Genomic DNA, 24,906 nt, shown 5'->3' on the forward strand with positions numbered 1-24,906 from the left:
TGTTTTAGAGTATATATAAAAGTAATAATTTATAACATCCATATTTTTCTGTATATATCTTTGGGGTTTTTTGTGCTTTTATAATTCACCAGTATAAATTTGGAATTTCTTTTCCCAGCTCAGTTTGTATTCTCTGCATAAAATCATTACAGGACAGAGAAAAACCATCCCTGTCCCTCATTCTTTGGTTATACAATTAAATTAAATACAAATACAAATCTAAATTTTCTTCATAAGTTGCTGAAGCTTTAGAAGTTATGTATATTTTTACCTATTGTATATCTAGAAATTAAGGGTAGTTTGTTTTTAACAGTTCATTATTTAACAAGGCTGTATTCATATTTATGAAACAAATCTTTGATTTGTTTACATTAACTATCACAGAAGATTGCAATATGTAATCTTATTTTTGTCCTCTTTTCTTGTCTGAAATCAAATAAAATCCTCTTCTCTACAAGATGTTCCTTATCATTCTTGTTTTTTAAGCAACGATATTTAAATAAAGGAAATGAGAATCAGTGGGTAGGCTTCTCTTCATCTTATCATTCACCAGCAGGAGGAACACACACACACCCGCATGTTCTCATACACATCATTACTATAGCACTACCTCCCTAAAGCTTGACAATGGACAGCAAAAACAGTTTATTGACCAAATTCTCTGGCTTGTTATCAAAACGAAACAAGCAAAATCAGTATTACAGACCTACAGGACTTTGATTACTAACCTATTTTTAGGAAGGGACTAACACAACACACCATTTCACCTCATGTCTTGACTAAGACCATGCCAGCTCTTGACCATGTTGTAGCACAAGCAAGTTTAGAAGTTCATGGCTTACAAAGTAAGGTCATTCACTGTGGATGTCAAATCCAGGGGGGCCATAGGTGGATGAATCACCCTGGAGGTTAACTCTTGGCAAGTGATTTCTTTGGACACTTTACTCTGGAGACAATAATAAAGTGATGATGGTACATAGCAGGCATAACCAGTTCATATGAATATTTGATGCTGTACTAATTGTGAGAGTGAGTCAATAAGACCAACCCTTCAAATTGAAAAGGCAGAAAAATACACATATATCTTTAAATGCTTCAGAAACAGAACAACGTAATAGCAGCAGGAAAGCAAGATGAACTCCTAAGAGCCCAGAAGGAGCCAAACACTGATAGAAAGATAGGAAAATGTAACTGCCCATTAGGGACTACTTCATGATGACAAATGATGACATTTTCTTGGGAAATGAGAGAATATAAAGCCTCTCAAGTTGCTGAGGAATAAATAGTCATGGAAATGCTAGATCATAACCATTGCTCACTCAAAAGCTACAGCTGATGTTAAGAAAATCACAGTGTGGAAGTCAGGACTTTTTCCCTCAAATTCACAACTGTAAACTCCTTTAAATGCTACAACTACTTTTGGAGGTGCTATAGTGAGTTGGTTTCTTTATACATTGGTTGTGTAATTTTTTCAGTGATGGTATACTCCATCTTTCTAAAGGTGACATTAACTCATGTTTGCTCAAATAGAATAGCCTTAATACCTGGGGCAAAAGAGAAGGAAATCCCACCTATGACCAGTAGTGAATTTTCTGCCCAGTCATCAAAATATGGGCTAGCAACAGATTTAGCTTGATTTTAGGGAAAAATAAATAATTGGATATTTCCTGCACCTGAGCATGGGATTTGCATATTTGTACCCATTATACTCCCATCATGATGTGCTGGGCACTTACTAGGCCCCGTGAAGAAAAAAACTGAGCCTCAGAGAAGGTAACTCAGCAGAGCCAGGTTCCAAACCCAGTCCTATCTGAAGACAAAGCCTCTGCTTGTAATTTCAACACTATAATATGACAGTCCCATTGCTGGCACACGTGAGCCATGTGCCCTTAGATGAGTTGTTTATTCCTTCTCTATTATATGTACATCCCTATTTACTCACCTAGAAGGTGGTAATGGTATTGCCTACTCCATGAGATTTTTATTCTGAGGATTAAATGAGAAAATACATGTAAAATACGTCGCATGGTGCCTGGCACATCAGAACAGTGCCCACCTCCCATTTGCTTAATTATGGATTCATGCCAGGGCAGGGGGTCCTGACCTCAATTCATGGATGAGCTTCAGGGTGACAGAAAAATCACTGAGGTTGAAAGCATTAAGTAGCGGAGATGCACAAATACACATGTGTACAGCATGGTATAGATTAAATAGCTGGGGGCATGGGGACTGAGAAAATAAGAATCCTCCACCTGGGAAGTATGTACCAAGATTTCATTCATTGAGGGGAGAAGGCATCTACCCTACAGGGGGCCTGAAACAGTTGAAGAGACACTTAGATCACTTTAAAACTCTTGTAACACCAAGAACCATCTTAACAAAGCAACCATTAGTCAATCTTGCCAACTGAGAACCAGACTGCATCTGTTAAAATTTGAAGAATAATTACCTTCAGAACTGCTTCTTCAAATTTCTGGATATGATATTGAGGCTCAACTAAAAAAATTCTGATTTCCCATTAAGCTTCATTTTCTCACTCCTTTTCAAATGGCCATCTATAAAATTTCAATTTTGAAAAAGGGAAAAGATCTTTCAGGAAAAGTTGCAAATCAGGTTTGAAAACCCTCCCATGCTTTTTCAAAGTTCTAAGCACTACTAAATAAGATCAAGGGAAGTTATTGGCAGCTTAGCACATTGGTTTTTATTTGGAAGTGGCAAAATAGCCATCTATTTTTATTTTCCTTCCACATTGTGTTTTGAAAATCTGGAAATGGCACAGATAAATCCAGATTTTTATCTTCCCTTGAAACACTTGAACATCTGTCAACATGCCAATACTAGGCCCACGTTCTCAAGTGGCAACAACCAGCTGGAGCTGCAGGGCAGCCACCCCTATTGCTGCATCTGCTCCCCAATATACCACAGTCCCCACCATTCTCTTATGTCTCATACCAGCCCACTTGTCTCATTTATGCTACCCGGCTTTGAATTTGTGATCCCTGATACAGAAACTGAGAAGGGTTACAAAAGCAGCCATGTTCTCCAAGTGGTTAGACTTTGGTTCATCCGTCTACCTCATACCACCTTATGAACTGGACTGTCATCAACTGCGGTTTAGGTGGTGCTCTGTGGAGGTGTTTTAGCATTGTCCCCTCCAAATCTTCCTAGACTGACAGCCCAGGAAATAAGGAGCAGTATCTCTACAGCAGTAGCAAGAGAGATCAGGAGGATATTGACAAGTGAATTGGTTTTTCCTAAAGTCCCACACGTTTGCCTAATGCCAGTGTGGATGATCATTAGATGAAACATTTCACCATTGACGGTAGAAGATAAATCTTGGACTAAGGTTTTATGTGCTTCCTTCCATAATACCAGACTCTAATAGGGATGAACACTGAATGAGCATTTTCTTCCCAGTTCGTTTATTTACTGAGTACCCTTGGGTAACAGACATTGGAGAGAGAGTAGAATAGAAAGATAAGTAACACATGGTTTTTACCCTTATGGAGCTTTCATACTAGTGGTGAAAACTGACATGAAAACAAATGTTAATTTGGGGCAGATGGATGTGATACGACTGACTTGGAGGAAAGATGATGAAGTAGAGAGATAGACTGGGAACTGGAGGCTGAAGGCAGGAAGTGGGGGCAAATGGGGTAAACCTGTAAGAACAGGTTTCTTCTTCCAGAGAAGAAATGAAAAGAGGCTGAACTAGACTAGAACAAAGCATTAGGCAGGGAAGTCAACGTATTTAGTGGAAGGCACTTAAGAGCTCACTGTTCAAAAGAAAGCCCAGTTCACCCAAGTTCCCAGAGGGGAACTCTGGTCAAATTTAAATGGAGGGGGTGAAATTGTGGTCCTTTGGGTCCCTTTAGACCTGATCATATCCCTGGTCACTACACTTTCTCTCCAGTTCTCCACAGTCCCCACCATTCTCTAATATCCAACACCAAACCACTTCACTCACCACCAACATTTAACATATTTATTTTCAAATATGGTTATTTAACCATTTTTTTAAATGTCTTTCATCAAGGCCCATAATGAATCATTCTATTTCAGCCTGAAATGTCATCCTCTACGGGGCTTCCTGGGCATCCACATCCCCTCATCCCAATTTTCCACTCCTCTGTGTTCAAAAAGCAATTTACAGGCCTGTTTTCTAGCATTTACTATACTGTGTTATAGTTTCTTACCTGAGTATCTCTCATACCAGCTCATGTTCAAAGTATCTGGAATACCGGAGTGTAGTGGATCGATACTTCCCCCACCCCTGCTCCAAAAAAAAGGTATGTCCACCCAGAACCTGTGAGTGTGATCCTCCTTGGAGAAGGGGTCTTTGAAGAAGTACTTAAGTTAAGGGTCTCTAGATGAGATCAACCTGGATTATTCAAGTGGGCCCTAAATCCAATGATGTGTCCCTCTAAGAGACAGAAGAAGAGAAGCACACAGAGGAGAAGGTCGTGTGAAGACAAAGGCAGATATTGGAGTGCCCACAGCCACTAGAAGCTGGAAGAGGCAACGAAGGATTCTCCCACACAGCCTTCAGAGGGACTGCGGCTCTGCCAGCAACTACTTTTCTGAACTCTGGCCTCCAGAGCTGTGAGAGAATAAATTTCTGTTGCCGTAAACCACCCAGGTTGTGGTCATTTGTTATGGCAGCCCTAGGAAAATAATACAAGCTGCATTATCAATGTATATCATTTAAATAGTTATTCATTTGATTAATTAAGTAATTCAGGGCTAGGTTGCAAGCCTAGTGATTAGTCTAGTGATTGTAAGCCAAGAAGAAATTGTAAGCACCTCCAAATCTAATGTCATAGTAAAATCTAATGTCATAGTCAGATAAATATGAGCCCTCTCTGTAGTAATTAAAGATTGAAGACCTTACAGAGGTAGGAAGTGGAGAACTGAGCATCAGTGAAGGAGAAATTCCTGAACTGGCTCTTCCAGTTCCTAAGGTCACAGTGCAATGGCTGGTACCCCAGTGTTGCTGTCCAAGCTGGCAGCTACCGCCAGTCCCTACTGGGGCCAGGGAAGCCTCTCTCCATCTGCTTGGCCTAAGAAAAACCACACCTGCAGAAACCTCAATTATATATTTTGCAGCATCTTTTTTTTCCTCTGGGAAGGACCCTCATTCTTCCACACCCCCCACTCTGATAATATGAGTTTGCTATTGGACTTAACATCTGGTATTCAAATGCATTTTTCAGAACACTTAGAAAAGTATGGAACTGCTTGTATATTGTAAGTGAAAGGGGAAAAAATAAGCTAAAAATAGTGTATGCAATTCAATACCACTTTAAAAAAAGTTTAAAATAAAGAATAGTTAGACAGTAGTGAGGATTGGAGGATAAAGGAAATAAAATAGTAACAGTAAATATTTCTGGGTAGTAAGATTACTGGTTATATATTTTATGAACTGTTCTGTTTTTCATGTTTCTTAACTAACCATATTTTCTCTATTAGATAAAATAACAACAAATATTTTAAAATCAGTAAAAATGTAATGAAAACACAAAATAAAGGATGTAACACCTTGAATATTCAGAAGCTGGGATGAGCATTGACCCAAGAGATTTAACAGTTGCATACAGGTTGCCCAGATTATGAACAAACAGATATATTATAGTATATAATACAGCATCAAGCCCATGACGTAACGGAGACAAAAAGCAAGGCTGTGGTTAGAAATTCAAGTTGTGGAATAAAGCAGACCTGAGTTGGAATCCCAATCCTTTAATAGCTGTGTAATCTTGAGCAAATTCCCTAAGCATTTAAATTAAATAAGATAGTATACAAAAGTCACTTGGCGTGGGCTTCCCTGGTGGCGCAGTGGTTGAGAATCTGCCTGCTAATGCAGGGGACACGGGTTCGAGCCCTGGTCTGGGAGGATCCCACATGCTGCGGAGCAACTAAGCCCGTGAGCCACAACTACTGAGCCTGCACGTCTGGAGCCTGTGCTCCGCAACAAGAGAGCCCGCGATAGTGAGAGGCCCACGCACTGCGATGAAGAGTGTCCCCCACTTGCCACAACTAGAGAAAGCCCTCACACAGAAATGAAGACCCAACACAGCCCCCCCCAAAAAAAAAGTCACTTGGTGCAACAGCTGATAGATAATAAGATTCAAATAAATATCAATAATCTATCAATCATCACCACATAGGGTACCAATAATTTAGATTGTCATAAGAGTTAATTTCCAATTGATATTCCTTCTTAGAATTATTAACTCATTTTACATTAAGTTAAGCAGAACAAAATTGGGAATGTAAACAATCTAAAGTTAAATAATACCCTATCATTTTAGGGTAATCATACTGTGACTAATTTATATCCTTACTTTGGTCCATGAGAGTAGATATTTTCCAGCTGACCACTAAATTACATACTATTATAATCAAATAATCAACTTTCTTATTTATGAGAAGAGGGTCTCTGGTTAAGCCTTTTATAATATTTGGCAAGAATTGGATTCTTTTAAGATGTGATAGCTACAGAATTGTTCAGTAGGGAGGAATTTTTGAGGCTTTTTAATGTAATCTATTACCTAATTTTACAAAGGAGGAAATGAGGCATGGTGTGGTTAACTGATGTCCCTACAGCCACCCAGCTAGAGTGGTAAGGATGTCAGGTCTTGCATTTCCTCGACCAGGAAAGGTCTTTCCACTGGGCTATTTTTGTTCATTTCTGGTATAGAGGCAAGCACTCCATCCATTCTGCTGCCATAATACTGATGGGGGTGGGGAGCAGTCAAAGCAGCCTCCAGGGGACATTTCATGCTCAGACAAGGAAGTTAGTTACATGAAGAAAACAGAGACTCAGATGATTAATTTGTGAGCAAGTGAATGGTGAATCCATGAGAGGATTAGTTGAGCTTTTGATGCTTGGTTTAGTATTACTTGAGAGAATTAAGAGAGATTAAATTATTAAAAACTTTATGATACCGCTTATTTTATTTTCATAGCATTGATAGATATCTCTTCCTTAATCACTCATGATGTCTCTCTTAAGCCTATTCAGGATATGTTTGCCTGTGGGATTTTAAAGATATGTGAAATATGAATTACCAGGCAGCAATGGTGGGAAGGATAGTAACATTATGACAATATACTCATCCTCCCTCTTCCTATCAAAATTATTTTTCACATAATCAAGTACCAAATGTGGAAAAAAAATGGGACTTCATCAAAAGAATCATGCCTTTCTAACTCTAAATATAGGTAAAAGGATATTGGGAGGAACTTTTCCTGTTGCCTCAGCATCAATGACCTGAGACCAGAACTGAGGACAAAAAAAAAAGCATTCAGAACCCCACATTTTAAAGGGAGGACCCCAAAATTTCAGCAGGACAATTTCTCTGAGGCTTATAAAGAAGGCAATAAAACTAGTGTTTGTCCTAACGGCTATTACCCCAATCTTTCACCTCACTCTTCCTCATAGGCTGAGGTATGGGATAAGAAGAGAATGACTGGAGTCTTCAGAGCCAGGGGTTGATGTTAAGATCTTACTTTCCTCTTTCCTGACAACATGAAGGGGTGTGTGTGTTGGGGGTGGGGGCGGGGGGGAGCTTCAAGAAACTCACTCAAAGAGATCATGCATGCCAGTGATAAAGGGAAACCAGCATCTTACTCCCAGGTGGACCCTTGAAAAAGTAAAAAAAGCACGCAGATTCACCTATGCCCTGAGCAACATGTAGTGAAATGGCAGTATCTAAAGACATAGAGACAGGTGCCTGCTTCTCACCTGAAATTTTCTCAAAGACAGGAGGCTTTCCAGAGCAGTCTGAGCCAGGCTTGAGTAGAGACCACACTACCATGTGCCTAGGAAGAAACTGATGGAAGATACCAACACTTTAGGGCCTCACAACTCTTACAGGGTTCCATAAATGACCTCAGAGATTCTGGAAAGCCCATGGATGTTCCAGGTAAAGTAAGCTGCCATAAAGTTGCCAGGTGGTTTTCAAGTGAAGAGAAAGTCCTGCTTGGAGAAGAGGTTTGGGGTATTGACTACTTAGCAGGGCTAAAGTGATATAGGGCTGCCTCTCTCTTTGTGAGACCTTGATAATGGAGGAGATTGGATATAAAGATGTCCCTCCAAAGTAAACAAACACATCATGCATGCTAAGTCAATCTCAACAGCAGAGGACAGCTGCAGATTTGACAGTGAACCGAACCAAAACACGACCAGTCAAACAGGATGCTAGAGGGACTTCTGCTGCTGTCCTGGAATTGACTCCCTTCAGATTAGATTAGGCTAATGTGTTTTCCAAACAGGCACATTCTAAGGATAACACTTTCTCAAGAGAGACACCTACATAGGACGTTAGATACTTCTCTTAATGCTTATTAATATGTGAACCTTGGGCCTGGCTCTCCCAGCCTCTACTCCAATTTCCCACCTGCACTCCCTCCCCAGTTCAAATAAAACTGAAGAGAAGAGAGAAGGGGAATCAGTCAAGAATCCTAGGCCATATGGGGAGTACTGTGTTCACTGTGATATGCCAATTTTGCCACACTTTGAAGACAAGAAAGTAAGGGGGAAACTCCTAAAGAATTACTCATAGAGATTTGAGTGATGATAGGATTTGGGAAATGGCATTCTACTCTTGGTTGGACATCTGCTTTTAGTCAATGGACTTGCTAATCTAGCCCTGGGTTTGTGTGATCAGAGAAGATAAGCACTGGAAAGAAATGGCAAAGAATTGTACTACACACATGGCTTTTGCTAAAATGGCAAGATTCGTGTGTTTCTGGAGCTTAAACTGGACTCTGCAGAAGGTGCCTCCTAATTTGCCTTCCTGCCACTATCCCGTATGAGACCTGCCCACTGAGCGAGGGGATCCCAACAGCAATAGACTACGGGGCGGAGCCGAGAGACTAAGGAAGAGGTTGCCTGAAGCTGGATTTCTAAGGTCAGGCAACAGTGCAGTGGGAAGACACTATAGGGCCCTCCATAGAATTCATACATGCTCCCTATGAGAGAGCCCACACTTGAAAGTCTAACATGATGAGAAGCAGACCTGGCAAGTGGAGAGCTGCAGTGTCAGTTGTTGAGTGCAGAGACAACTGTCTCTTATCTCTCCCTTCTCTTTGTCCCAATCCAAGGAGGAACTAGGCCTTGAAGAGGCAAAAAGATGTCTCCAGGCAAGATCATCTCCCATCCCCACCCCATCCCACCTACTCAAGCTGTCAGGGTCCCAGGCTATACCTGTTCTAAAAGGAAGAGAGAAGAGATTTAAGTCAAGTTTCAGGCTGATCCAGACTTAGTAATGTTAATATATGGGTTTGACAAAGGAGATTTGACAAAGTAGTTGAAACAGGGAATGAAGAAAAAAATTTTCATATCGTATGGCTCAGAGAGTTAGCCTCTTTAAAAGGTCTTTTAAAAAATATATAAACTTAATTTTTTTAGAGTAGTTTTAGATTTACAGCACAACTGAGTGGACAGTACAGAGAGTTCCTATGTACCCCTCCCCTTACACAGGCACAACCTCCCTACCCATCAACATCCCACACCAGAGTATGTTTGTTACAGTCGATGAACTTACACTGATACATCATTATCATCAAAGTTCATTATAATCCAAAGTTCATTATCAATCCTACTTTACATTAGGATTCAAACTTGTTATGTTTCATGGTTTTTAAGAAATGTATAATGACACGTACATACCCTTATAGTATCATACAGAATAGTTTCATTGCCCTTAAAACTCCCTGATCTCTACCTAGAATGTACCTTTTATATATATATTTTCTGTGGAATAGTAATGGGCTCATTCAGGTTCTTCCATACTCTAACCTCTCCACACTGGTAAATAATAACCCTCTGTAATAATATCTTGCCATTTGATAGTTGATGAATAAGTGGTGTTTTGTTATTATTTTCAAGACTGTTTATTCCACTTTCTTGCTGTAATGTTCCTCCTCCCAGGGTATTTCAATCTGCATGAATGGAGTCTACCAGTATAACACATCCCATGAAATCCTTGCAGAACATTTGGCTGGTCCGGTCCAAAATGTTCATATGACATTTGGTCCATGCCAAAAGATTCTTGAAATTTAGTCCTGTCCAAATATCCACAAGCATATTTGGTCTGTGCCAAATGGTTTTGGACAGGCAGGACCAAATATCAAGAACCTTTTGGCATGGACCAAATGACTTATGGACATTTTGCATAGGAACAGATGTCTGCTAACTGATGAAATAAAACCAGAAGGCATCTCTACACCTTTTTATTAAGGAATTTATTTATAATTCTGATGTGCTCTATCCTTTGAAGAGGTTGATATTATCATCATTTTGCAAATGAAATAAAGAAAATAAGCATGCCCTGAATGTTAAATGCCATAATTTCAGCTGGTAGAAAACCAACATTAAGTAAATATAAGTGTCTCCTGCCTAACACAAGTAGTTCTAGAAAAACAAAAGACATTTTTCCTAAAAATGTTGATCAGGAGCATATTTCCTTTTATTTTTAAATGGAAAAAAATTATAATCCATCATACCTTGATACAAAGCCCCCTACAAATGACCTAAAAGGTAATTAAAATACAGCAAATTGCCTGTATACGTAAGCAACAAATTATCATGTTAGGATATAGCATTCTAAAACAACTGCTTTCTAATCACCAAAAAATTAATGCTGTCAACCAGAAGCTGTTGGTGTGCAGTAATTTAGCACACATTCTAAATACTCTACACAAGATTGTGATGTCCTAACAATTGAATTTGGAATAGAATTTGAGACCATTCCAGCACATCATTTAATTCAATATGTTTTGCTAAGTTTTAGGTTTATAAATATAACTTTTTAAAACAAACATGGGTTAAGAAGTATTTTATTAAGAAATACATAAGTTCTGTGAAGTTTGGGTATTGAAAACAATGAGGCATTGTACCAGGCAACAAGCCAGAGACATTCTGCAAAGTATGCCTGAATATTCATATAATATATTGAATATATGAATATTCAATAAGTCAAACCCAAAACAGCTATGGGAAAGTTTAGCAAACTAAACTAAACTATTAGGAGCCACTACTAATGGAAGTGCAATATAAAAATCACATTCATGGGCTTCTCTGGTGGCGCAGTGGTTGATAATCCACCTGCCAATGCAGGGGAGATGGGTTCAATCCCTGGTCAGGGAAGATCCCACATGCCGTGGAGCAACTAAGTCCGTGTGCCACAGCTACTGAACCTGTGCTCTAGAGCTCACGAGCCACGACTACTGAGCCCATGTGCTGCAACTACTGAAGCCCATGTGCCTAGAGCCCGTGCTCTGCAACAAGAGAAGCCACCGCAATAAGAAGCCTGCGCACCTCAACGAAGAGTAGCCCCGGCTCGTCGCAACTAGAGAAAGCCCACACGCAGCAACGAAGACCCAACGCAGCCATAAGTAAATAAATAAATAAATTTATAAAATATAAAAAAATAAAAATCACATTCATGCTAGATTTCTAAGTAAAATGGAATTCCAAGGGAACATATCATTCTGTGCACATACAAGTTTTTAGTAACACATCTACCAAGTATAGAATAAAGATTTATTCTGAAGGCTTTAAGGAAAGTAAAATTATCAGCTTCCCTGTCTCCAGGTACTGTTACCACAGAGAAATAAAGGAGTAGAAACTGTTGAAACTATTGTTTCTGAACTGGGATGAGGAGTTTCAGGGACTTTCTTGGGTCTGGGGCTTTTTTCTTAAAAGTAATTGAATAATTAATTACTAGTAAATTTTGTCATATTGCTTGTCATAAAGTTTGTACTTTAATTAATAACAATTACCAACAAAGTGTGGGAGTTCACTTTTTCCATTCTTTTTTCATCTTTGCAGTGGAAAGATATAAAATATAAACATTTTTGACTTTGCATTCCTTAATTATCAGGGAGGCTGATCATTTTTTTCATAAGCCAGCTAAGTATCTTTTCTAGAAATCGGCCTTAAAATTTTTTTTAGCCCATTTTTCCTTTAGGGCATTCATTTTTTTCTTACTAATTTGTAGAAACTTGTTATATGTTAAGAACATCAACACTTTTTCTATGATATATGTTGCAAATATTCTCCCAAGTTTTTTTTTTTTTTAATGAGTTGATAGTTTTCAGTACTTCTGAAGACAAAATTTTTAAATTCATACTTGGTTAACTCCAATAGCATTTTCCCTTTGTGGCTTTTGCCCTTGGGTTCAGATTAAACAGCCCTTTCCTCTCAAGATTACATAAATATTTACCTGTATTTTTCTATAATTCCTTTTTTTTAACATTTAAAATTTTAATGTAATAGGAAATTATTTTGGTGTAAGTTATGAAGTAAGGATATTGATTGATTGATTTCCAAATGATGACAATTATCCAGCAAACTTCATTGAATAATCCCCTTTTCCCTCAACTTATTTGAGCTACCTCCCTGCCCCTCCCTCCCCCCTTATTATTTGTTATAGTTAATTATATATTTTGGTCTATTTCCGATTTAAAAATTTTTTCCATTGATCTATCTTACTATTTCCTATGCTACTGCCATTCTCTTCTAATTACTATGTCCTCATAATTTATCTGTTCAGGTTTTCAACTTCCCTTAGGTCAATTTTGGTCATTCATCTTTTCTCAGGAAATCATTTAATTCAAGAATTTTAAGCTTATCAAAGCACAATCATGATGTTTCCACTATGTCTATGGTTTTCTTATATTACATATCTCTCTCTTCCTCTCCTTTTAGTTAGCCTGGACAACAATTTGGTTCCATTATTAGGCTTTTCTTCTTAGATTTACTCTCCAAATCTGTATTTTTCCTCTTTTCTAATTAATTATTTTAATCTTTTTTTTTTTTTTTTTTTTTTTTGCGGTAGGCAGGCCTCTCACTGTTGTGGCCTCTCCCCTTGCGGAGCACAGGCTCCGGATGCGCAGGCTCAGCAGCCATGGCTCACGGGCCTAGCCGCTCTGCGGCATGTGGGATCTTCCCAGACCGGGGCACGAACCCGTGTCCCCTGCATCGGCAGGCGGACTCTCAACCACTGCGCCACCAGGGAAGCCCTATTTTAGTCTTTTTAAAAAGTATTTCTGTTTACTATTCACTATCACCCTTTCCTTTATTTCCCTCTCTTATTGCTCTTGGCTTCAACTTGGTGCTGTTGTTTTTCTTATTTCTTGAATCAATGCCTAGTTTATTTATTTTCATCTTGTTTAATAAAAAAAGCCCTTAATGCTATGAGTTTTTGCTGAGTAGAGATTTGGTTATACCCCAGAATTTTATAAGTAGTGTTTCATATTTGTTTGTCTGGAAATAGGCTTCAGTTTCAATTCTGATCAGCTCTTTCGCCCAAAAGTTGCTTAAGAAAGTAATTGAATTATCATGAAGGAGGAAGGTTAACCTCTTGGAGAATATAATGGGAGTTTCCTTGTGGCCAACTGTATGGTCAGTTTTTATAACTATCAATACTTCATGAGGACTGGAAGGAAAAAATTATATTCCTTATTTTTTGGACAAAGTTTTAAGTATTGCTGAAAATCAATAATGTCATTATTGACACCATTTAAAGCCTCTGTATCTTTATTCTTTTGTGATCTCTCAAAGACTAAGAGTAGTACACTGAAGTTTCCTCATACTATTATGCTTCTGTCACTTTAATAAGAGGGACTAAAGATCTAGAAGTAAAAATAACAACAGAGGGAAATATAAAGTACTGAAAACATTACTGGAAGATACTTTTATAATTTTGGTGAAGGAAATATTTTATAATCAAGACACAAAGTCCAGAGACCATTAAAAAGAGATTTAAATACAGAATTTTAAAAAATTTTATGGTGAAAGATGCCATAAGCAAAATTTTAAAAAATAGCAAACATTTGCAACAAATGAAGCAATATTCCCAAGCTGATATATTCTCTCTTCTTTTCTGAAAAAATTCAGAAAAAATGGCATATAAAGAACCTAAAATGTTTATAGAAATAAATATCAGGACCCTAAGTTTTATTCCTCACTTCTTTCATTATCATTTGTGAGTAGACAGTCTATGTAGCATTGAGACCACCATGCCCTCAAGTCCCTTCTGAGCTGGGGGGTCAAAGCCTATTTCTTTCCATTGGCTTCCATTCTTTATGTAATGTCCCCTGCAACTCTGTTCACAACTCACTGTAATAACAATTAGTGTCTAATGCAAAAAGAACTCCCCCTCCCCAAAATAATGAGCATGAGTAGGCCTGCAAAGCAGCCTAGCACGAGAACTTTCCCCAGTAGATACTTCTTATACCCATTAGTGACTAATCAGTCTGACTAGACTGCTTGTATCCTCCCTCTCAGGGTGTTAAAACCCAGTATATGAGAGAGGGCCACTGATGAAAGAGAAAAGCAAAAGACAAGAGCCACATAGAGAAAGTCAGTAAGCAAAAATTATGAGGCTGTAGAAGCCATAAATCAAAAGAAACCATGAAGTAAAAAGGTGAGTAAAAAGAGACAGAAATGATAAAAGGAATAAAAATGTAATGCTGTTACTGTTACATTTGAAAGAGAGAGATACTCAGTAATGCACAGAGCAGAACAGATAAAGTAGAAGGACACAGCTGTCCTCCCAGATGTCAAGAGCTCTTTTTTTCCCAGGCAGGATGAGTGAGGTTCTACTCTTTTGGGGTCTGGCCTTTCAGCTGTCGAATATCATCTCATGTTCCCTATTCTTCAGGTATCCTTTACAATAAATCACTAATCTGGAGATACCCTAAGCTATTTTCCCAATCTTGTAACCTGAAAGATCCTAACTAAAACCACTTCTTGGTATCACTGCAATTGATGCCATTCTAATTTCACAGTACATTTTCAAAGAATTCTACAAGCCTGTCAAGAATCTCTGTTCCATAGCCATACTTTCCCTCCCACTGAATGTGCCAAATAATTGATGACTTCTTTACTCCAGAACTGTTAATACTCCCTGCAATCATCAGTATAAATACTTTATTAATAATTTGTATTTATAGAACATCTGCCTCCCAAAGAGCTCAAAGCTGTTTACAAATATCATCTCATTAATCCTGATAGCACCTTTTTTTTAATAAGCAGAAATGTGTAACGGCTAATGGGTACTGTCATCTCCATTTGACCCATGGGAAAGCTGAAACCCAGGGAAGAGTTACTCTTTTCAGGGTCAAGCAATATTATCTGAGAAATAGCACAGAAATACAATCCAGAACTTCTGCCTTCTTGTACTTTATGTTCTTCCCTAGAAACCTCTCTCATTTCAAATCACACACATACTCATTGGAATGCTCCAGCATAAATTTTTTAATACAGCTTACTCTACTGAGGATAAAAGGAGAAGCCCATAAACTCAAGTATGAAAACTTACTGGACTTTGATTTAACTTTTCAAGAGGCTATCACTATAGTCAGAGCCATGAAGAATGATTAAACTTGAGAATTAGAGAGCACTTTTCCTGCCATTTTTAAGCCAGTAAAAGAGTTTCTGCTTAGCATCTCAATGGGTTCCTTCTCCATATTGGAAATAGAAGAATCAACTTCAAGATGACAAAGGTCAAAGTAATAAGCATTTTCAAGAAGGATGCAAGCAATGGCACCTCAATAATATTATATATTGAATAATTGCTATATGCTAGGCATATACATGCATTATGTCATTGCAACCCTATGAAGCTGACATTGTTATCTTTATTTTACTAGTGAGGAAATTGAGACTCAATGCAGTTAAACAAATGGAGGAAGCATAGTTTTTAATGCCTTTGTCTCTGCTTCTTTTACCTGTGCTTTTAGCTAACACCACACAACTACTCCAAATAATAGTAACAGTTGCTGTTGCTGCTTTTGTTGTTTTGAATGGTGTAATCCTATAATCAGAGAGCCAGATGACTATAGCGTGGTGCAGCCACCATGGTTTATGCTTTATGTCAGTTACAGAAACATCTAAGGGATATTATTAAACATTAGTCTTTGATGCTGGAAATCTTTCAACACAATTTGTAAACCTAGACCCTGAAATATAATTTAGCTGCCTGGATGCCCATCATCATTCAACTCTACACCAAGATGGCAGGGTTAGCAACATCAGGAAAAATGGAAACTTTTCAAACTGATTACTTGTCACTGATGAAATAAGATGGGGTCCAGAGTTTACTGTGACCACACAGATCCATATGAAAATTCCACAAGATACCTAGAACATATTAAGGGAGTGCATGTGTAAATATCTATAAAAAAGTTCCCAACTCAACAAGCTACACACATAATGAAAACAGTCAGGAAAGTCTTCAAAAAATTTCTTAAAGCAGGAGACCTTCATTTGAATCATAGTTTGCTATGGGCAGAGTAAGCCTAAAGGACTAAAATAACATAGCTAACATTTACCAAGTACTTAACAATTTGGCAGTCATGGTGTTTTACATACATATTCATTTAATCTTCACTGTGAAACAGGTGCAAGTATTATTCCCATTTTACAGATAAAGAAACTGAGGATTAAAGAGGTTAAGTATCCTCTCAATCCTGGGATACTAATCCCAGCAATTTCACTTAAGAGCCTGACACTTGTGTATTAGCTTTCACTTGTCTTTGGGAAGCCCACAGCATGTTTATGAAAATGCTTTTTACTTAATAGGCATTCATACTATATGAATGCATGAATAGTGAATAAAACTTAATATTATTATTGAAAATGCAGAAATAACTGTTGATATTGTCTAGTCCTTTAGAGGAAGCACAATATTCAATGATACACTGATCAACATGAATTAACCAAGTCAAATGGCCCTTGAGAGGCACGTACCTATGGTGAGTGTGAGAAAAACTGTCTATAATCATCCCCTTTCATATGACCTCTGTAGCACCAACTACTTACTCCTTGAAATCAAAGAAACAGGTTGCATTTCCCAGCACCAAAGATAGGAGAAAACCAGCTCTTTTGAATTTCCTGGGGTTCCTGATCCATCTAAAACCCACCTGGTGGCCTGTATCCATATGACCTAAAGGAGGTCCCGTTTTCTCACTCACGTGTGAGATGATGGGATAGCCAAGGATGAAACACCGTTGTTGACTCTAAGTATTTTCTTTTTGCTTTAAATAATGAAATATTTCAAATATATAGTATAGTATAATAAATTAAAGAACCACATCCAGGCCATGTCACCACCATTCTGATTTAACAAGTGTATTCCTTTCACTGTTATTTTTTCTTTTATGAATTTTTGAATTTTATTTTATTTATTTTTTATACAGCACGTTCTTATTAGTTATCCATATACATATTCGTGTATACATGTCGATTATTATTACTTTACCTTTTTTCTTAGGAAGAGAATGTTACTAATAAGGTGGAAGTTTTGTCCTCCCATCATCCCTATTCCCTCCCCTCTTTGCCAAATGAACCACTCTCCTCAAAGTGGCATGTGTTCTTCACAGCGACATTTTTGCTACACCTGTAGGTATCCAATATGTAGTATTGTTTTGTGTATTCATAAAGATTATACAAATTGTCTCCAACTTATCCTCCTTCTATAACCTGAAGTTTTTACTCAGCTTTTCTTTTATTGCAGCAAAATAAACCTAAGGAAAAATGTACCATTTTAACTACCTCTAAGTGTACAGTTCAGAGACATGAAGTACATTCACATCATTATACATATATCACCACCATCCATCTCCAAAAGTTTTTCATCTTTCCAAACTGATTCTCTGTACCCATTAAACAATAAGTCTCTATTCCAATCTTCCTCACAAACCCTGGCAACCATATTCTACTCTGTGTCTCTATGACTTTGATTACCCTAGGAACAGCATATAAGTGAAATCATACAGTATTTGTCCTTTTGTGACTAGCTTATTTCATTTAGGATAACATCTTCAAGGTTCATCCACACTGTTGCATGTGTCAGAATCCCTTCCTTTTTAAGACTGAACAATACTCCATTATATGTATATACCACATTTCGTTTATCCATTAATCTGTGGATGGACACTTGGGCTGCTTCCACCTTTTGACTATTGTGAATAATGCTGCTAATATGTGTACAAATATCTGTTCAAGTCTCTGCTTTCATTTCTTTTGGGTATATAACCAAAAGTAGAATTACTGGATCTGGATCATAAGGTAATTCTATGTATAATGTATCAGTCAGAGTTCTCCAGATAAACAGAACCAAAAGGATATATCCATAGGCAAATATATAAGAGGAGCTTTATTATAGGAACTGGCTCACATGACTGTAGAAGCCAAGAAGTCCCATGGTCTTCCATCTGCAACCTGAAGAACCAGGAAAGCCAATGGTGTAATTTACTCTGAGACTCAAAACCCCAAAATCAGGGGCCAACGATGTGAGTCCCAGTCTGAGTCCAAAGGTCCGAGAACTAGGAGTGCTAATGTTTGAGGAAAAGAAAAGAATAATGTGCCAGCTCAAATAAAGCAAATTCTCCCTTCCTCCAACTATTTCTTCTATTCAGCTTTCAACAGATTGGATGATGCCCACCCACGTTGGTGAGAGACATCTTCTTTCCTCAGTCTACCAATTCAAATGCTAATCTCTTCCAGAAATAACCTTACAAACACACCCAGAAATAATGTTGTACAGCTATCTGGGCATCTTTTGGCTTAGTCAAGTTGATACATCAGATTAACCATCACATTTAATTTTTGGAGGAATCACCATACTGTCTTCTACAGCAGCTGTACCATTTTACATTCCTGCCAGCATTGCACAATGGTTCCAATTTCTGCACATCTTCACCAATATTTTCAGCTTTGTTCTTGAGATTTATCTTTATCCATACAGTTATATTTAATTCATTCATTCTTACCTACTGTACATTTTCCTTCTATGACTGTACCATAATTTATTATCTACCCCCCAAGGGTAGCATTTGGATTCTTTCTTATCTTGTTGCTATTACAATATATGCCATACTGAACATTTCTATATATCTCTCTGTTCACAAGTGCAAGAATTACTTTGGGCTACGTACATAGGAGTGGAATTTCTGAATCACAGATCATGTGTAATTCAAACCTTAATATATGTTGCCAAAATTCTCATCAAAGAGGTGTTTCCCTACTTATACTCCCACCTGCAGAATATGAGGGTTCCTGTTACTCCACACCCTTGACAACAATTGCTATTTCCATAATTTACATAGCATTTCTCAACATTTAGTACAGGAAGGAATTCTGTGTCTGCTTAGTTCTCAAGTTTACAGTGATTTTCTCTGTTAGTGCTTTTTCATTTTCATTTCACCTCTTCCCTGCCCCACCTACCCCCTATGCCTGGAGAGTCTCCTTTTCCCTTTTGATGCCAACTTTATCATAACGCTAATCTTGGATTTTTCCCACCTATGAAACTGTCAAAAGTTCAGCCAATAATCTCATTCTTTACAAGAACTACAAATGAAATGACTTAAAGATCTCTTGGAACATTGTAGGTGGTGAACTAACACCCACATGTTTCCTAGCTCTTAGAGTTAATCTTTTTTTTTTTTTTTTTTGCGGTACGCGGGCCTCCCACTGCCGGGGCCCCTCCCGTTGCGGAGCACAGGCTCCGGACGCGCAGGCTCAGCGGCCGTGACTCACGGGCCCAGCTGCTCCGCGGCATATGGGGTCTTCCCGGACTGAGGCACGAACCCGTGTCCCCTGCATCAGCAGGCGGACTCTCAACCACTGCGCCACCGGGGAAGCCCGAGTTAATCTTTAAACCATGCTTTGGCTAAATTCTGGGGGAAAGTCCAGGGAAATGAACGCATGGGCTGTGGAAATAGAAAAGAAGTGGCTGGATATGACTGGAAACATCCTTGTGTCTACACATTCAGGAGTAGGGCTGGGGTGAGGCAAGTGAGGCACTCAGGAGCAAACTTTAAGACACAAAACAAACTCAGTAATCAAAAAAAAAGTTAATGAAATATTCGTAAGAGCAGAATTAATGCAAAAAAATCCATGATAAACAAAATATCAAAATTATAAATTAAAACAGGATCAGTATTATTATTACATCTCTAGTGATTATAGCCTTTTCAGTTTAATGGAGTAAATTCCATCCGTATATTAAGAGTGTTTTTTTTTTTTTTTTTTGCGGTATGCGGGCCTCTCACTGTTGTGGCCTCTCCCGCTGCGGAGCACAGGCTCCGGACGCGCAGGCCCAGCGGCCATGGCTCACGGGCCCAGCCGCTCCGCGGCATATGGGATCCTCCCAGACCGGAGCACGAACCCGTATCCCCTGCATCGGCAGGCGGACTCTCAACCACTGCGCCACCAGGGAGGCCCTAAGAGTGTTTTTGACTTTTTTTTTTCACATCTTTATTGGAGCATAATTGCGTTACAATGTTGTATTAGTTTCTGCTGTACAACAAAGTGAATCAGCTATATGTATACATATATCCCCATATTCCCTCCCTCTTGGGCCTCCCTCCCACCCTCCCTATCCCACTGCTCTAGGTGGTCATAAAGCACCGAGCTGATCTCCCTGTGCTATGCAGCTGCTTCCCACTAGCTATCTATTTTACATTTGGTAGTGTATATATATCAATGCTACTTTCTCTTCACCCCAGCTTCCCCTTCTCCCCTTGTGTCCTCAAGTCCATTCTCTATGTCTGCATCTTTATTCCTGCCCTGCCACTAGGTTCATCAGTACCACTATTTTAGATTCCATATATATGCATTAGCATATGGTATTTGTTTTTCTCTTTCTGACTTAATTCACTCTGTATAACAGACTCTAGATCCATCCACCTCACTACGAATAATTCAATTTTGTTCCTTTTTACGGCTGAGTAATATTCCATTGCATATATGTGCCACATCTTCCTTATCCATTCGTCTGTTGATGGACATTTAGGTTGCTTCCATGTCCTGGCTATTGTAAATAGTGCTGCAATGAATATTGTGGTACATGTCTCTTTTTGAATTATGGTTTTCTCAGGGTATATGCCCAGTAGTGGGATTGCTGGGTCATATGGTAGTTCTATTTTTTTTTTTTTTTTTAGTTTCTGCTTTATAACAAAGTGAATCAGTTATACATATACATCTGTTTCCACATCCCTTCCCTCTTGCGTCTCCCTCCCTCCCACCCTCCCTATCCCACCCCTCCAGGCGGTCACAAAACACCGAGCTGATCTCCCTGTGCTATGCGGCTACTTCCCACTATCTATCTACCTTATGTTTGGTACTGTATATATGTCCATGCCTCTCTTTCGCTTTGTCACAGCTTACCCTTCCCCCTCCCCATATCCTCAAGTCCATTCTCAAGTAGGTCTGTGTCTTTATTCCTGTTTTACCCCTAGGTTCTTCATGACATTTTTTTTTCTTAAATTCCATATATATGTGTTAGCATACGGTATTTGTCTTTCTCTTTCTGACTTACTTCACTCTGTATGACAGACTCTAGGTCTATCCACCTCATTACAAATAGCTCAGTTTCGTTTCTTTTTATGGCTGAGTAATATTCCATTGTATATATGTGCCACATCTTCTTTATCCATTCATCCGATGATGGACACTTAGGTTGTTTCCAGCTCCAGGCTATTGTGAATAGAGCTGCAATGAACATTTTGGTACATGTCTCTTTTTGAATTATGGTTTTCTCAGGGTATATGCCTAGTAGTGGGATTGCTGGGTCATATGGTAGTTCTATTTTTAGTTTTTTAAGGAACCTCCATACTGTTCTCCATAGTGGCTGTATCAATTTACATTCCCACCAACAGTGCAAGAGGGTTCCCTTTTCTCTACACCCTCTCCAGCATTTATTGTTTGTAGATTTTTTGATGATGGCCATTCTGACTGGTGTGAGATTATACCACACTGTGGTTTTGATTTGCATTTCTCTAATGATTAGTGATGTTGAGCATCTTTTCATGTATTTGTTGGCCATCTGTGTGTCTTCTTTGGAGAAATATCTAGTTATGTCTTCTGCCCATTTTTGGATTGGGTTGTTTGTTTTTTTTTTGATATTGAGCTGCATGAGCTGCTTGTATATTAATCCTTCGTCAGTTGCTTTGTTTGCAAATATTTTCTCCCATTCTGAGGGTTGTCTTTCCATCTTGATTAAGGTTTCCTTTGCTTTGCAAAAGCTTTTTTCATTAGGTCCCATTTGTTTATTTTTGTTTTTATTTCCATTACTCTAGGAGGTGGGTCAAAAAGTATCTTGCTGTGATTTAGGTCATAGAGTGTTCTGCCTATGTTTTCCTCTAAGAGTTTTATAGTGTCTGGCCTTACATTTAGGTCTTTAATCCATTTTGAGTTTATTTTTGTATATGGTATTACGGAGTATTCTAATTTCATTCTTTTACATGTAGCTGTCTAGATTTCCCAGCACCAATTATTGAAGAGGTTGTCTTTTGTCCATTGTATATTCTTGCCTCCTTTGTCAAAGATAAGGTGACCATATTTGTGTGGGTTTATCAAGAGTCAATTAAGGAAAAATAAAATTTATACACATGCCTCATTTTTAAAATTCAAAATAGCTTTATAAATCCTCTGGAATATAAGATTGTCAAGAAGAAAATTAGAAGGGATTTGTAGCCAATAAAATAAAGGTACATTTGAAGATTAGCATCACAGAAGCAGTTTTCTCATTTATCAAACTAAAATTAACATTGATGGCCATTTGTGAGGTGTGGTGAACTGTATGGATTACTCATCAGTATCCAATTAAGATTTTAATTTTAACGGAGATTTTGTACAATCAAACAAAATGTAGCCCATACCATCCAAGAAAGATGTATCAGTTTGCTAGGGCTGCCATCATAAAATACCACAGACTGGGTGGCTAAAACAATAGAAATTAATTTTCTTATAGCGCAAGAGGTTGGAAGCCCAAGATCCGGGTGCTGGCATGGTTGGTTTCCTCTGAGGCCATTCTCCTTGGCTTACAGATGGCCAAACTCTTGCTGCCTCTTCACATGGCCTTTCCTCTGCGTGGACAGATCTTTAGTGTGTCTCTGTGTGTCCATATTTTCTCTTTTTATAAGGACACCAATCTTATTAGATTAAGGTCAATCCTAACAGCCTTATTTTAACTGAATCACCTCTTTAAAGAAAGACTCTATCTCCATACAGTCACATTTTGATACAACAGGGGTTAGGACTTCAATATATGAATTATTGGTTGGGGGGAGCATGCTTCAGCCCATAACAAGGGGAAATAAGATATTCGCTAGAATGAAGATTTTATCCCTCAGCAACTAATCAAGAGCTGAGAGAAGAAAGAAGCACTTGCTTTAAAATAGAGATTTCCTCAATTGTTCAACCTATCAGGATGTTATGAACACAGCAGCATATTCTGGTTCCAAATAAATAGATAAAAGCTGTGAAACCTCCAAAGCCCTTTTGAACTATAACTACTATCTTATCCAGTTCCTTGTGTAACCCATGTATCCTACTGAATAACATCAAGGAGTAGGACAAAATCACTAAAAACAAATTCATGCAGTCCAGCCAGTCTACCAAACATACCGTACCACAACTTTGTTGTAAAAAGTAGGGGTCAGTAGGACACCCCAGCAGCTGGAATGAAATCATCCCAGCAGGGACATAGAACCATAGCCTCAAGTAATGCAGCCCATTCGTGAATGGCTGGGGAATTCCAATGCCTAACAGCTCAGCTTTATCTTTCTATATAAAAATACTCTTTTTGAGTCAAAGTTGGATACTTTTTGTGAGTCTAGACAGTAACCTCATAACTACCAGTGGATCTTTCATCCAGCAAACTGAATTACCATCCAAAAGATCTTGTATATTTTATTTAAGCAGTCTTGCCTGAAAAAATACAATATTGAAATTGCTTCCCAAGTCCCCAAAATCTAATGGAACAAGTAGTTATTTGAGGATTCTTATTCCTCTGTTCTTCTTGAAGAAGCCATGTAACCTTTATAATCTTGAGCCACCACACTTGGAAAATAAGAATCCCAACATCAGGGACAATGATGAAGTGTGTGGGTGGACTGATCATTTATAAGCTTCTTAGATGCCTTAGAAGAAAAGGATTATATAAATCTGAAATAATAGTCATAACAACTTCCTTTAAATGGTGATAGGTTTCAGAAAGGCAACTACAGAAGGGTAGTGTTTGTTAACAAAAGCCATTGTCTATTATGCTATGTTTGCCTCCTGTAAGGTACTGGAATCCTGAAGTCCAAGTTCATGGGGTTTGAATTTAGATTTTGTTTGGGGGAGGGAGTGTTGAATGATTTGTTGCTTCTAAAATAATGATATTTCTCCTTCATGTAGTGGCTGGCATCTTAATAAATGTGAAAATGACTTAACAATCAGGCAACAAATTCTTTCCAATGTCAGCATTTGGGTATCTGGGTTACAGAAAACTGCTTTTCTTATTACCTTTCCTTCTTAATCCTTAAAAAAAGAAAACGAAAAAAACCCTGGAATAATACTCCTTACTCATCTCACCTACTTGTTAATCTGGAGCCGGTTAAAGGAAGCATATCATAGAAAGCATATTGTAATGGGTGAATAGCTGTTTTTTAAAAAAAAGGGGGTGGGAAGGCATGACATTAAGCAGTACAAATGATCCAGGCTTTTGCTCTACCAAACCTTGGGGCAATGTCTTTTCAATGTCATTCTTTACAAAAAGTCTTTGAGACCATGTATGTCTTTTTAAACAAGCGGTGGGGGGAGAAAAGAAACAAAAGAGAAAAGGAAAGAAAAAAAAGAAAGGAAAGGAAAAATGGGGTGGAAAAAAAAGCTTTTATTTTAAAAGCAAACAGCTAAGTGATTTGCTGCACACTTGCCATGAATAATAACGAGCAGATTTGTGGTGTGTTCCTCTTTTTAATTAGCACGTTGCCTTCTGCAGCAGTGCCCTGTCTTATTCCACAGCACCTAGAGAGCCCCACTGGAAGCACTGCACAAAACAAGATGGGCAAAGAAGCCCCCGTGAGGAGTCTAGCAGTCGATTTAGAAAACTTCCATTTTGT

At 38.3% G+C, this 24,906-nt stretch overlaps 1 long non-coding RNA gene across 1 annotated transcript in view; it reads right to left on the bottom strand.

Moving 5' to 3' along the window:
- The window catches only part of LOC308615909, a 322,361-nt gene that overhangs the window by 44,065 nt on the left and 253,390 nt on the right, over nt 1-24,906 (bottom strand). The window lies entirely within an intron of this gene.

Source organism: Mesoplodon bidens (genome assembly GCF_964165515.1).
Source record: "Mesoplodon bidens genome assembly, chromosome: 4".
In the NCBI taxonomy this organism is placed as follows: Eukaryota; Metazoa; Chordata; class Mammalia; order Artiodactyla; family Ziphiidae; genus Mesoplodon; species Mesoplodon bidens.